Source organism: Lytechinus variegatus, chromosome 13, assembly GCF_018143015.1.
Source record: "Lytechinus variegatus isolate NC3 chromosome 13, Lvar_3.0, whole genome shotgun sequence".
NCBI lineage: Eukaryota > Metazoa > Echinodermata > Echinoidea > Temnopleuroida > Toxopneustidae > Lytechinus > Lytechinus variegatus.
Window position 1 is genome coordinate 15,565,264 of NC_054752.1, and position 16,574 is coordinate 15,581,837.

At 36.0% G+C, this 16,574-nt stretch overlaps 1 long non-coding RNA gene across 1 annotated transcript; it reads left to right on the forward strand.

Moving 5' to 3' along the window:
* The first annotated feature begins 3,049 nt into the window (after positions 1-3,049).
* On the forward strand, positions 3,050-10,949 carry LOC121426218. The gene is made up of 2 exons (XR_005971574.1): positions 3,050-3,239; positions 10,233-10,949. It is a non-coding gene; the product is annotated as an uncharacterized LOC121426218 (long non-coding RNA).
* Positions 10,950-16,574: the final 5,625 nt, after the last annotated feature.

A 16,574-nucleotide genomic window follows, 5' to 3' on the forward strand; every position in this document is an offset into this window, starting at 1 on the left:
TTAGAAAGTATATGGACCTAGTTAATAAAACTTGGCCATAAGGTTAATCAAGTATTACTGAACATCCTATTAGAGTTTAATGTCACATGACCAAGGTCAAAGGTCATTTAGGGTCAATGAACTTAGACCATGTTGGAGGGATCAACATCGAAATCTTAACCTGAGGTTAAGTTTTTGAAATGTCATCATAACTTAGAAAATATATGGACCTAGTTCATGAAACTTGGACATAAGGTTAATCAAGTATCACTGAACATCCTGCACGAGTTTCACGTCACATGACCAAGGTCAAAGGTCATTTAGGGTCAATGAACTTTGGCCGAATTGCGGATATCTGTTGAATTCCCAACATAACTTTGAAAGTTTATGGATCTGATTCATGAAACTTATACATAATAGTAATCAAGCATCACTGAACATTTTGTGCAAGTTTCAGGTCTCATGATTAAGGTCAAAGGTCATTTAGGGTCAATGAACTTTGGCCGAATTGGGGGTATCTGTTGAATTACCATCATAACTTTGAAAGTTTATTGGTCTAGTTCATTAAACTTGGATATTATAGTAATCAAGTATCTTTGAACATCCTGTGCGCGTTTCAGGTCACATGACCAAGGTCAAAGGTCAATGAACTTTGGCTGAACTGGGTGTATCTGTTGAATTACCATCATAACTTTGAAAGTTTATGGATCTGATTCATGAAACTTGTACATAAGAGTAATCAAGTATCACTGAACATCCTGTGCGAGTTTCAGGTCACATGATCAAGGTCACAGGTCATGTAAGGTCAATGAACTTTGGCCATGTTGGGGTTTTTTGTTGAATAACCATCATATCTCTGTAAGTTTATTGGTCTAGTTCATAAAAAGTGGACATAAGAGTAACCATGTATCACTGAACATCTTGTGCGAGTTAGAGTAGTATTCAAAGTCAGCACTGCTGCTATATTGAACCGCGTGGTGCAGGTGAGACGGCCAGAGGCATTCCACTTGTTTTTCTTTCTTTCTCTCCACATTCCTGACTCTCCCGAGTCTAATATATTGCTCTTCAATCAGCCCATGGTACAGTTTCAAGCTGGCACAGATGGGCGGCATTAATATAGTTTCACGTACCGGTATACGACCAAGCAAAAAAAAAAGGGATAGAAAAAAAGGAGTGAAATATTCTATATTTTGTTTGTATCATGTCAAAATCTATCCAAATGTTTTATTCTTTTCTAAACTTACGAAGGAGATGGTTCTTGTATAAAGCCCTATGTTTTACCGTATTCAGACCAACGATTGCGATTTTACAATTAATTAGAAAATCCCAAACGGCGGAGGGGTGATGGTTGCCTATTACTCCGTTCTAAAAACTCCCAAGTATGTAAATAATTGATGTCACGCCACACTCTAGGTAAGAAATGATGCAGAATAATCATGATAATCAAGCCGGTATAACCAGAGGGTCGAGGGTTCGATCGAACCTCTAAATTTTTTCAAAGGCAAGGAAAAAGAAATAGGGAAGAAAAAGGAAGAGCGATGAAAGAGAGAGAGAAAAAAAGAGAAGAGAAATGAAAAAGAGAAGGAAGGGGATGAGAGAAGAGCAAGGGTTTATAAAGTCCGTGAGGGGATGAAGAAAAAATAAGGCGTATATGAAGAGCTCACTTGCAAAAGAGGTTAGGTCCATTTTTCATCAAATTTGATTTTTATGTCTCGTTATAGATTTTTAGTAGCTTTATAAGATGATACCAAAGAAAAGTTGAAATTTATATTAAAAAGTGAACTGAAATGGCAAAGAAAATCTCCTTTAAAAGGGGTTAAGTCCATTTCAGTTTAGTAGCAAAAGGGGTTAGGTCTACACAGATTATTTTTTGGAAAAGAATATCTTAAAAAATATGAAGACAGGTAAATTTCTTTTGTATCCAATTTTATGTTCCCATGGTAGGATATCATGAAAATTCAATTTTGCATGAAAATATTGCAATATGGGAGAATAAAAGAAAAAGGTTTTCTTGGAGTGGAAATTTTGCTTGTCCGTTGTATCCGTTATGAATACGTTATATGCACATAATATGCACTCTATCTGAAACCGCTGAAGCAACATTTTCAAGGCTTGCTCACAGCGCTCGCTTGAAAGACATTTTTGTTTTCATTCTGTCTCCCTACTAAAAAATTGGTAGCTCGCATGAGGGTATTGATCTTAAATCATTAGTTTATATTACAAAACCATTCCAATAGTCATCGAAAAAAGTCGTAATAGGCTTTTAACTGTCATCATCAAAAGTGATACAGGTGATATAGATGGTAGTATTTATATACCCCGCATACATAGCCCTTGATGCGATGATTAACACCACTTGCAAGAGGTTTTTGGACACCAATTTGTCTTCCAACTACTGAAAATTTGCTCGCTTGCTTCTGTTTCTCGCATATTGATGTTAAGTGTAATTCAGCTAGTATAGCTTAGAATATAACCAACGACAAAATATCGTGACAGGCCTTTAACTGATAGATAGTAGAATTATGTATACGGTTATATAGTTATGTATTGTTGGTGTCCCAAAATGTCTAAATTTTCAAATCAATATATTGCTATCACCCCCCCCCCTGCTCGGACGGATTTACGCCACTTGCTCTAGATAACTTATTCTATCCACCTCCATCCTTCAGACTCGACGCATATCACATTATAATGGGCTTTATTCTTATTCATCATATGAGATGGTTCAATTGAATATTAGATGATGGGGGGGGGGGGTAATAATTTTCGTTGCAACAAAAACCCCGAATGAAGAGACATGTTGAAATCTTGTCTTGGCAGCGGGGACTTTCACTATCGATTGGGCAATCGACTAATGTCAGCCATGATAACAGCGCCGCTCCATGCAATCACATCCCTCTCTCCAGAATGACGTCATAATCAGGTGATCACGTGTTGACGAAACAAGCTTTCTCATTGGTGGGGCAATTCTCGATTAACGCAGCAGCAGCCAGTTTTATGTACGTAAGTAATTTTTATTGGCCAGGTTAGGCTGGAATTCCCCAGGAATGGGCGTGGCGTTTCAGACAGATAACCTTTAAAGATATAGATGTAGGCCTAAATCTACATTTTGTGAACTACTGATCTTTGACTATCAGCCAACTGAGGACTGCTCGAAACGTGTGAAGTTTCGTCTCTCACTACAATACTGAACTTATTTTGAAAGAAAAGAAGTCTTATTAGATTTCTGTGGCATAATCTGAAGCAAGTTGTTTGACCAGGTAAGAAATTTTTGGCATTTTTTTGAGCAGGTAACATAAACAGGGGCAACTCGAGAGGGGCCGTGGAGGTAGGGTGTGACACCCCGCAATTGCCCTGTCGGCAGAAATAAAAATATGATGAAATAAATAGTGGGAGAAGGATGGTGTAAGGTTGGAAAAAACTTAAAATTATGATAAATTAAAATAAAATGAAAATAAAATCTAAAGATAAATGATTGGAGCGAAAGAACAGAAGACGTACTTAATAAATATTTACTTTCCTTTCCATTTCTTTCTTTTACCATTTTATTATTTTTCATCTTAACCCTATTTTGCTTTCTTTTCTCAGGCCCGTCACAAAGTTAAAGACAGAAAATTTTGCAGAACAATAACAGAATCGTTTTGTAAATTCTTGAAACAGGAAATTTAACACAAAAAGTCTCATTTAAAAAAGAAAAAGGGGATATATTAAAGGCCCGGATTATTTTCTGTAACTTTACACTATGCATCTGAAATTACCTATAACGCAGTAAGTTTATGTTCTCGAGACTCTGCATTATAGGATCTTGTGGGGGGGGGGGGTTAAGGAGAAATTTCCTACCAGTAAACTTGTTGCCGAGATAATTATTAGTGTTGTCGATTTTTTAATCATTTTTTAAATAAACAAAATATCGGATTTATTTTGATTTAAATCAGATTATTTCTATTATATTTTTTTACAATTTTACAAAGCGCAAACAACCAAAATATAGTCCTTTACACTAAGATAAATTTTGAAATAATTCATTTCACTAATAAAATCAAATATAATAAAATTATTCTTAGCTTTTTATTTCACGATTATTCACGAGAAACATTACTGTCTGATTGCTGAGTTGTCATATATACAATCTTCAAATGTAAATAATATTGAATGTAAACTTTGTACAATTATTCTTCGGACTACAGCATTGTATTCTGTTTTATATCTAATAAATCGAAAAAAATCGAAAAATTGATTCACTCAAAATAGTCAAATGTCAAAATAGAATTTAAAGAAAATATTAACGTCATGAAGATGCTGATATTTTCTGCTGTGTCTGCATCCTCTTGTGTAGAAAACACCCAACTTTTAACCAACCCTGCATGGGCAACATACTGTCCACACAACTACTGGTTAAGATATGTCCAAATCGGGAAATAAAAACTGATAATTGTTAATAAATTTGCCCAATTGGATAATAATTTCCAGAATATATATATTATACTATTTATTAGTGCCCATTAATATTATCATCATTATTAATATTACGACAGTCTTCCACATTTTCAAAATGTTTTGTGTCGATATTTATATTTTATGTGCTACATGTTTCAATAATTAAAAAAAAAGAAATTTTCAAAGTGTAATATTTTTTAATTGGAATAATATTATATATGTTATTCATTATATTATTTGCTGATTGTTATGTTATGCTGAAAAATGATTATACTTGTCTTTAATTATTGGAATGTGGAAATTAAATCAAATAGAGCGAAAGTAACATGAATAATCAATGCCTAAAAATAATTCTGCCACATTTTCTGATATGTGAGTATCATAACCAAAATATTTTTTTAGTTTTTTTTACAAGAAATTTACTAAACACAGACAAAGGTCTAGCGATTGTCTCTAATAAAAGCAGTCTTTGAGCAGTTTCAACCTTTACTGGAACATCTATGTATAGTTATTGCTGGGGAATTTGTGGAGAATGTTCTTAGATTTTTAAACGAGAGAAGGCAGCAAGTAAAGCCAAACATGGCAACCACCATGAAAATGATAATGATCTCAGCACAGCACCCAAGCAAGTTCATGGTAGTCATGGCAAAATTACCAAAGTATTGTTATTCATTTAAAGGAGCTACATGTAATATGCAATTTGGATGTCTAATACAACCATTGTTGATTTTGATGAAACTTAGTAACTGGAATGCCAGGCACACAACAGGTTCTTATTTAGTAACTTATACGACGGTGCATGACCAAAATATTGATTTAGAAAATCGTTGAGTGCTCGAAAGAAAAAAAATCAAATATGGTAAGTTTACTGGCTCCCTTCGCTCACTCGCAAGAGCAATTTTAGAACGTAACCAAAAATTTAAATGATAATGATCCACCGAGATCTATTGCTTGGAAAACTAATTGTGATTCATTACAAATATGCATGACCGATGGGCATTATTCTGCATACAAAAATAACGCTGCTGCAGGGGGGTGGCGCTGGACCATATGCTTGGATGCAAGAGTTATCGGCAAATAGGCCTCGCGATTCAAGATACAAAAAATACACAAAATTTGTCTTGACGCAGTGGCGGAGCCAAAAAAAAGGAGAAAGAAGAAAATAAAAGAAGGGGAAAGACAGAAGGAAAAAAAAGAAGAGAAAAATAAGAGCAGGAAGACGAGTGAATAAAATAATTTTTGGGAAGACTTGTAAAAAAAAAATCTTTCGTGTTACTAATTAAATAAAATTTTCTCTCGCGCTTCGCGCTCGATAAGATTCTTATTTTGCTCAATAGGCTGATATGGAGCTTAAAAAATATCAGGTTTTGAAGTCAATGTACAAAACATATTTCAGCTCGGACATCGAGCTTTTATTATATTTTTTCCATTTACAAATTTATTGCACTCTGTAAAATGTCCGTTAATATGGTCTGCATATCAACATTTTAAGCTCACGCTGTGTGGTCGCATTATTTGATTTGCCAAGTTCCTATTGTCTTTGTGTATTCCATAAAGTTATCAAAATATCAATTTTCAGATGTGACTTTCAAAACGTAGGCCTATGCGCGCTCGCATTTTGATTGGTGAGTACTCTATATCACTTCTATATAAGCAAACAAAAACCCCAAGCCTTTCCATTACATTTTATTTTTAAAAAATCAGCTCGCGATTTGCGCTCGCATTAATTGTTAAAATGTATTAACCATTGTAATGCCTATTCATAATTTAAAAATGCTTAAAGTTTCTAGTTTTCAAGCCTTAAAACTAACAACTTCCACACTGCCATTACACATATTAGATTAACAAATAAGAAAATATCATTTTCATGAATTCCTATTAACTAATTTGGGTCTTTTCAGAATGGAATATATTGACAAGCTTAGGAATAATAGGAAGATACTCATCATTTTCATATGACGAAATATCCTTAGAATGTCCCGATCCTTTGTTATAACAATAACAAAAAATATATGCTTGGCTTCGCGCTCGCATCATTCATTAATTTAATTATACTTGCTTATACAGTGCGTATCACAAAAAATTTACACTTAGAAAAAGTCCTGTAAAATTATACATATGTAATATTTTGAAGATTTTTCCACATTTTAACATTGGTATAGATCCATTTAAGCAAATGACGATATAATTGTCGAAAAATATTTCCGCTTGAGTGAGCACCACCCACTTTTGAAAAGTTAGTGAAAAATGATTTGCGCAGAACTTTGAAATAGTTATAAAAACCCCAAGCCTTTCCATTACATTTTATTTTTAAAAAATCAGCTCGCGATTTGCGCTCGCATTAATTGTTAAAATGTATTAACCATTGTAATGCCTATTCATAATTTAAAAATGCTTAAAGTTTCTAGTTTTCAAGCCTTAAAACTAACAACTTCCACACTGCCATGACACATATTAGATTAACAAATAAGAAAATATCATTTTCATGAATTCCTATTAACTAATTTGGGTCTTTTCAGAATGGAATATATTGACAAGCTTAGGAATAATAGAAAGATAGTCATCATTTTTATATGACAAAATGTCCTTAGAATGGCCCGGTCCTTTGTTATAACAATAACAAAAAATATATGCTTGGCTTCGCGCTCGCATCATTCATTAATTTAATTATACTTGCTTATACAGTGCGTATCACAAAAAATTTACACTTAGAAAAAGTCCTGTAAAATTATACATATGTAATATTTTGAAAATTTTTCCACATTTTAACATTGGTATAGATCCATTTAAGCAAATGACGATATAACTGTCGAAAAATATTTCCGCTTGAGTGAGCACCACCCACTTTTGAAAAGTTAGTGAAAAATGATTTGCGCAGAACTTTGAAATAGTTATACGGATAAAGGTAGACCTTAATCATGAAGAAAAAGTGGAATTAAGCTCGTAACATTGATTTGAAGATATATTTTACCTTTTTTAACTTGTTTCCTCGCCCAAAACACTTCGAAGAGTGGATTGCGCCCCACCCCACTTCCCCACACACTGAGGCCATCATGACGATATTTGCTTAACACTGAGCTGTGATTTACATGAAATGGCTAAGGCTCGATTTCCATTATCTTAATCATTGCCAAGCTTCGGAAAAGTGGGGAGATACCACTATCAAGTGAAAAATAAAATGTAAAAATACTTTAAATGATAAAACTTTAGTGAAAATGCTGGAGATGTCTGATACCGGGGGGGGGGGGGCACTTCCATTTTACGAGTGGATACCATGCGCGACCATGGGGTCTCGAAAAGCACCCTAAACACGTAATTTCCATATTCTGAAAATGCACCCCTTAACAAGTATTGGCGTGTGAAACCCTATACCCTTAACAAGTATTGGAAACAAAACGATACTCTTGGCAAATATTCCCTGAAATGAACCCCTAAACAAGTACAGGAATGTTCTATTGTTACGGGTCCTTCGGTCGTCGGCTTTACCTTATTTGGTTTAGTACGACCCCACCTTCTACACCTCGCGCAAATCGGACTCTAAGCACGAAGTGTTGGGGCAGAAAGGACATCCTTTATAAAACATTTTAATTTTGTTTTATCATCCCCGCAAATTCGACCCTAAACATGTAATCTTCCTAGCGAATTAGATACCCTTTTTTCATTATTTTTGTGTTTTTGACACCCTTTTCACGTTACGTACGTAACTTTTTACGTGTTTTTTGGTCGCGCATGGTATCCACTCGTCAATGTAAGTCCCCCCCCCCCCCCCGGGTCTGATATAAACTTTTGTTCAGATTCAGTTATGTCCTCAGATCCAGCTGGGACAAAAAGGGTAAAGTTTGTGCTTACTAAGTGTTGAAATTTCAATTTGGGTGGCAAAATTATTACTAAATGCTTGAATGTATCCGTTTTATTTCAATTGACTAAAAGAGCAAAGGAATAGTATGATAAATGTTGTACAGGATAAGTTTGATTTTGTCCTTTCCCCATGACACAGCCTGAAAACAAGCATTTCTGCGCAAACAGATTTCTGCGAGCTTTACGAAAATGGACAGTGCTCACTCAAGTGTAACATTCTGTCAAAACTTTTAATTTCATTGGATAGATGAGACCCAAATCCAAGATCATATGTGAAAAAATTACCCACATACTGTATATTTTTTAATTCCCAGGGCTTTTTCAAAATGTAAACTTTTTTTTGATAGGCACTGTATAGCGCTTAATACTTACTTTGTCAGAAGTCTCTAAGCGCTCTACAGTGTATGCAGCATAATTACCATGGCTTTAGCAGTGCAGCTGTTACGCGCGCTGCGTTTCAAGGAATAAATTCCTGCCAGGTACCCATTCACCTCACCTGGGTTGAGTGCAGCACATTGAGGATCAATTTCTTGCTGAAGTGTGATCCACATTTAAAATATGCTTAAATTGCAGTTTCAGATCAGAATATCAATAATTGTCTGCTCGCGCTTCACGTTCGCATTATTAATGATACCCAATTAACCATATGATTACAAAAAGTGCTTAGAATGTCAATTTTTTAGGTTGGAATGTCAAAAAGGTTTTAACTCGCGCTTTGCGCTCCCATTATTGAAATGTGTAACGTGTTTGTGGGTAGCTGTAAACAGTCCTTATAACAGGTACCTTTCCGATCATGCTAGAACATGACATTAACATTTCTGCTGGCGCTTAACGTTTGCAGTAATTATCTTGTTACATACACATCTTGTTCAGGAGTTTCAGGGTCACAAACATTGCCCAGAATGTTAAATTTTCAGGACAAAATACATGAAAGATTTTAAAAGAAATTCGCTTCGCGCTCGCACTTTTAATATTTGGCTTATGAGATTATTTCATATTTATGTTTTATAAGAATAAAGCTAAGAAGTGATTGGGGAAAATATAGGTGAAGATATTTTTGGGCCCCATCCCCTATTGGTGAAAGTCGGATCCGGGACACGCCCCCCCCCCCTAAAAAAAAGGTTTTCATCCCAAAAGTAAGGTCATCTCGTCCTAAAATACATGTTTTATTTCGATTTTGAATGATGAATTTCTTATCATCATAAAAGACTAGAAATAGTAGGGGATGACATTTGATAGTGTGTCCCCCTATTTTGAGTAGGGGGGACACGTCCCCCTTGCCCCCCTGGGATTTCCGCCCATGTATATACATGGGCGGAAATCCCAGGGGGGCAAGGGGGACGTGTCCCCCTACTCAAAATAGGGGGACACACTATATTTAACGATCGAACAATCATAAAATGCTTAATAATTATGTTTTGCACAAACTGTCGAGTTGACAAGAGAGTCAGACTGCATTCCCGGGGGGGGGGGGGCACTTGCATTGACGAGTGGATACCATGCGCGACCCCAAAAACACGTAAAAAGGATCTCTTTTTCATAGGGCACGTTACGTACGTAAACGTAATAAGGGTGTCAAAAACACTAAAATAATGAAAAAAGGGTATCTATTTCGCTAGGGAAGCTACGTGTTTAGGGTCAGATTTGCGAGGGTATAAAAAATTAAGACTAAAATGTTTTATAAAGGATCATGCTTTTTGCCCCAACAGTCAAACATTTGTTAAGGGTAGGGTTTCACACGCCAGTACTTGTTAAGGTGTGCATTTTCAGAATATAGAAAATACGTGTTTTGGGTGCTTTTCAAGACCCCATGGTCGCGCATGGTATCCACTCGTCAATGGAAGTGCCCCCCCCCCCCCGGGAGAATTAGCAAACCTAGTACTAAAACGTACCTCCCCAAGCTGGCCAAGCAACACTACAGGTCTAATTAATGAATTTTCTTGAAATTATTTCGACAGATACAAATATGCCTCGAAGCCAAGTGATTTCACAGGTCAGAGCAGGAGCCAAGCGCTTGGGCTACACCCCGAGAGGGGTCAAATCCGGTACTGCCGCGGCTGGTCAGGTGTCATCCACCGCCAAGAGTCACGGCGGGTCAGTTCCAAAGGGAAGTCTCGTCTCCCAGTTGCAGTCCGCCGGAACCAAGGGCAGCTCCCGCAAGTAGGAGAGTGACTTGTCCGCCCAGGACGTGATTCGACATTGTTCATGGAGGCTATTAAACAAGAGTTGAATCTGCAAATTCATCTTCGATCTGTAGCAAATAGAAGTAGTCCATAGATCTTGTTCCTCGCTTGATGTTTTCAGATGCCATTCAATTATGTTGTAACATGTAGATGGACACTGTCACAGAAAGTAATTAATAATTGTAATTACTGAATTCTTACCTTCGGTAACACTAGTGATACATATCTGTTAAATTTCATATTGAATTGAATGATGCAAAGACGTAGTAACAAATTCATGGGAAAAATCCATTAAAAAACATTTGAATTATTTGCAAACGTTCTTCCTTTAATTGCCATTAATTCATAGTCTCCACCCATTTCGACAAAACAAATCGTTCACCGTTAGAAGTTTGTTTTTTGTTTAGTGGCGATGCAGGCAACTTTCAATGTGAGTGTGCGAATGCACTCGGCAATAAAGCCTCGTGATTCTTGTATCTTCATTGATACCATCTACATGTTGTATGCATGTCACGAACACCACAACTGTGCATTATTTTGTACACCATTCCGTGGTCCCGTAACACAAACGTTAGCGATAAATAATCGTACGCTTGATTTTCACGACTGAATTGTAGTCAATGCAATCAATCGTAAAAATACTGCCACTTACATTGTAATCACATGAAATTAAAGGTGCAATAGAATATTTCATTAAAAATGTTCAAACGACATGAAGGAGGGAAAATTCCAACGGCCATTCTATTCATAGGAAATATAAACTAAGAAAGATTTTGATGATAAATTATTAATTACGATCCTGAGATTTTTACAAGGCTTGGACTCTATTCTGAACATCTATTCATTTGGTAAAAACAAATATTTATCAAAGCAAAGTATCACCGAAGGATCGAGATTCTTTTGGATTACTATTTGATTCAATAAGCTCTTAAACATTATAAATGATTATAACCCGCAGAGGAGAGAGCATATAGATCTTTTCATTGATATGCTAATTGTTTAATTTTGTGATAAAAATGTTTGTTTTATCATAATACTTTAGAAATAACTATTCGAATATGTTGTCTTGTAATATATATGGAAAACTTATTTTCATTGTTTTATTATTAAGATATATTTTCTTTTTAATAGTCTTTATTGATCATTCATTTAAAAAACATACAATCTGATAAAATATTAACAAAAAATAACAGCTGCATTATGTGTCAAGCACACATAGCAAGGATGAAACATAACTAACCATGACTAGTCCTTTTCAAAAGTGAAAGCTTTATGGCGTTCCCAATGTCGCTTTGTCTATGATTTGTTGAATATATGCAATAAACAGCCTCCTTAAAAATAAATGAAGTCTTCTAGTTGACATTTTTCAAGCTTTCCATTTTTGGCATATCGGGGTAAAAAAATCAAAACCAGTAATTTGCAAACAGGGTAGTCATAGCCTATAATGGAAGTTACGAATACGCACGAATGGTGGCCTATTATTGTGTTTATGAGGTAAGACCCCTACCTGAGGTTTCACTGGCATTTCAACAAGACTGAATGACTTTGGTGTAATCATGGTAACTGCGATCCTATTTTGACAAAAATTGCAGTGTGCTTTTTTTACGACATTATAATTTGCATCTTCAAAGATTGGATTTAACTGTGGCTGATGGGAATAAAAATGTTGGATAATCTGAGGGCAGCAGGGTGGGTAATAGTGAGCCAACAAAGTAATTTGAGGTGGCTAGACATGGCGTACGAAGCAAAAATTCTACAGCTGCAAGAGGGCGAAGCGAGTGAGCCAAACATTTGATTCACCTTATTTATCCAAAATTTAATTTTGTGATTTGATGTACTATTTAGAAAATGAAATGATACTTCACCCTTTTTCTTTGTTTACTTTTTGTCTTGGCCATGAGACTTTGGGTAGGGGGGCATCAGCTCAAGCCCCCCCCCCTTCCACTCCATTTGTACTCTATTGACTAATAACACCAAAGAAAAAAAAAGGTCACCGGTTGTGTAAGTCATCCGTAAATTGCAAACAGCTTGATGAATTACAATTGATTCAGGGTTGTGTTTCACAAAAAAATTGTTTTATTAGCAAAATTATTTCAGTAGCTTTTGACCTGTTGCAAACTTGTTATCAAAATTAGTTTCATAAAACTTACGAAGAAGATGGTTCTTGTATAAAGCCCTATGTTTTACCTATTCAGACCAACGATTGCGATTTCATAATTAATTAGAAAATCCCCAATACGGCGGAGGGGTGATGGTTGCCTATTACTCCGTTCTAAAAATCCCAAGTATGTAAATTGATGTCACGCCACACTCTAGGTAAGAAACGATGCAGAATAATCATGATAATCAAGCCAGTATAACCAGAGGGTCGAGGGTTCGATCGAACCTCTAAATTTTTCAAAGGCAAGGAAAAAGAAATAGGGGAGAAAAAGGAAGAGCGATGAAAGAGAGAGGAAAAACGAGAAGAGAAATGAAAAAGAGAAGGAAGGGGATGAGAGAAGAGCAAGGGTTTATAAGGTCCGTGAGGGGATGAAGAAAAAATAAGGCGTATATATGAAGAGCTCACTTGCAAAAGAGGTTAGGTCCATTTTTCATCAAATTTGATTTTTATGTCTCATTATAGATTTTTAGTAGCTCTATAAGATGATACCAAAGAAAAGTTGAAATTTCTATTAAAAGTGAACTGAAATGGCAAAGAAAAATCTCCTTTTTTTTCAAAAGGGGTTAAGTCCATTTCAGTTTAGTTGTAAAAGGGGTTAGGTCCACGATGATAATTATTTTAAGAATATATAGAAAAAAATTGAAGACAGGTACATTTCTTTTATGCCCAATTTTATGCTCACATGATAGGTTAGACGTACATCATGACAATTTAGTTTCTCATATTAGTATTGCAATAAGTGAAAGTAAAAAAAACAGGTTTTTTCTCGGAATGGTTCAAAATGGACCTAACCCCTTTTGCAACTACACTCTTCATATAGATATATATATATATATATAGTACACTGCAAAAACTCCGGTGTTGATTTAACACCAGCCCGGAATCTATATTAAAACAATAATTGGAATCAAACCAATGCTGTTTTATTACTAATTGGTGTTGTATAAACATCTATCTGGTGTTAGACCAAAACGATGGTGTTTCACAAGTTCTCTGTAGTGGACATATAGATTCCGGGCTGGTGTTAAATCAACACCATATGAGAGAGTCGATGATGTCACTCACTCTCTCACTACACAATATTTCAATTTTTACAAATTTGATGATAAGGACCTTAATTGGAATCAAACCAATGCTGTTTTATTACTAATTGGTGTTGTATAAACATCTATCTGGTGTTAGACCAAAACGATGGTGTTTCACAAGTTCTCTGGTGTGGACATATAGATTCCGGGCTGGTGTTAAATCAACACCATATGAGAGAGTCGATGATGTCACTCACTCACTATACAATATTTCAATTTTTACAAATTTGATGATAAGGACCTCCTTGCCTGAAGCACAAAATTTTAACATAATTTTAACTCCCCGTGTTCAGGGAGGAATGAAACTTCATTTCACATGACAATGACGAGAAAATGAAAATATTTCATATGATAAAATACAAAAGAAATAGTGAGTGAGTGATGTCATCAGTTCCCTCATTTGCATACTGACCGAGATGTGCATAAAAACTGTTAAATGAAGCGAATCTTTAAAATGTCATAACTTTCTTATTTTACATCCGATTTTGATGAAACTTTCATTGTTATGCTTGTTGAATTTTTCTCTTTTTATTCAAATCAAGCTTTTGTTGGGATTGACTTGCCCTTGAAGTATTCCCAGAATTGAGCCCCTAAACAAGTACATCGATGTATTTTCCATATTCTGAAAATGAATTGTAAACAAAACGATACTCTTGGCAAGTATTCCCTGAAATGAACCCCTAAACAAGTACAGCGATATTTGATTATGTCACGGGTTCGTCGGTCGTCGGTAATATTACACACCGTTATTTTTGTTTGGTACGGCGCCCCAGCTTCCACACCTCGCGCAAATCGGACTTTAAACCCCGGGGGGGCCACTTACATTGACGAGTGGATACCATGCGCGACCAAAAAAACACGTAAAAAGGATGTCCTTTTCACGATAGGGCACGTTACGTACGTAACGTGATAAGGGTGTCAAAAACGCAAAAATAATGAAAAAAGGGTATCTATTTCGCTTGCAGGGATGATAAAACAAAATTAAAATGTTTTATAAAGGATGTCCTTTTTGTCCCAACACTTCGTGTTTAGAGTCCGATTTGCGCGAGGTGTAGAAGGTGGGGTCGTACTAAACCAAATAAGGTACAAAAGCCGACGACCGAAGGACCCGTAACAATAAAACATTCCTGTACTTGTTTAGGGGTTCATTTCAGGGATTATTTGCCAATAGTATCGTTTTGTTTCCAATACTTGTTAAGGGTAGGGTTTCACACGCCAATACTTGTTAAGGGGTGCATTTTCAGAATATGGAAATTACGTGTTTAGGGTGCTTTTCGAGACCCCATGGTCGCGCATGGTATCCACTCGTGAATGGAAGTGCCCCCCCCCCCCCCGGCCTTAAACACGTAGTGTTGGGGCTAAAAGGACACCCTTTACAAAACATTTTGATTTTTTTTATCATTCCCGTATATTTGACCCTAAACACGTATATTTTTCCGATCGAAATACCCTTTTTTCAATTTGACACCCTATCACGCTGTACGTACGGAACGTGCCCTATCTTGAAAAAGACATGTTTTTGGTCGCGCATGGTATCCACTCGTCAATGTGTGTGTATTTGAGTTTTGTCCACTGATCTCTCCCCAACTGGATATGCGGGGAGGGTCCTTTGTTTGAAGCCAGCGAGTTCTATTGTCCGCCATACCAGTTCCCCCAAAAAGAACGCGATCGCTCCATTAGCGTATGCATTGTGATACGCTAGCTGTCTGCACACTAAAGCTCTTGCTTTTTAAACAAAACTTCATATATTTAAGGTGCCAGAATTCGCAATTTTCTTGAAACTATGGTACTTTCCCAGTACATTTCGGAAACATAATTTTGAAGGGGTTGGTGTTTTTCTCACCTAAGGAAGAATGGATGAAATCTTTGACTTGTCTAGGGGTATTTTGGAGGTTTGCCAAATAACCTCTTAGGATCGATAGGGCGACGATTTTGGCGATTTTCTAGGTTATGCAGGCTTATAACACTGGGCTTGAAACCCCCTTTAATTTAAGTCCACCCCCCAAAAAAAAAAATCAAACAAGTGTAACACCGAAAATCTCATCGCTTAAGTAAAACTTTTAAAATATAACTTTCATATTTTACTTCTGATTTTGATTAAATTTTTAGCATTATTGTGGTTTTTCTCTCTATTCAAATAATCGTTTCCGTGAGGTGGACTCGCCCTTTAAAGGACAAGTCCACCCCAACAAAAACTTGATTTGAATAAAAAGAGAAAAATTCAACAAGCATAACACTGAAAATTTCATCAAAATCGGATGTAATATGAAAGTTATGGCATTTTAAAGTTTCGCTTCATTTCACTTAACAGTTATATGCACATCTCGGTTGGTATTCCATTATTAACATTTTGTGCTTCAGGCAAGGAGGTCCTATAATCGTCAAATTCGTAAAATTGAAATATTGTATAGTTCAAACTATAAAAAAAAACAAAAGAAATAGTGAGTGAGTGACATCATCGACTCTCTCATTTGGATGTAACTGGCTCGTTCATTTAACTATTTTGTTGAAAATAAGCGAAACTTTGAAATGTCATAACTTTCTTATTTTACATCCGATTTTAATGAAATTTTCAGCATTGTGCTTGTCTGATTTTTCTCTATTGATTCAAATCAATATTTTTCTGAGTTGGACTTGACCTTCTCTCTCTCTTTCTGTCACATCGATCGACCCTCTATATCCTATACCCAGTTTGTTCATATAGGCAGCGGCCTGAGCGGGGGGGGGGGGTCCTGTCCCCCTATATTTTAGGTGGGGGATAGACCCCCAAAATTTATGTTGACAACTTTTTTTTGTTCTTTTTGCTTGTCAATTTTTTTCCTGCATCCCCCCTAAGGTGGACCCCCCTAAAATCATTGTGGTCCGCCCTAA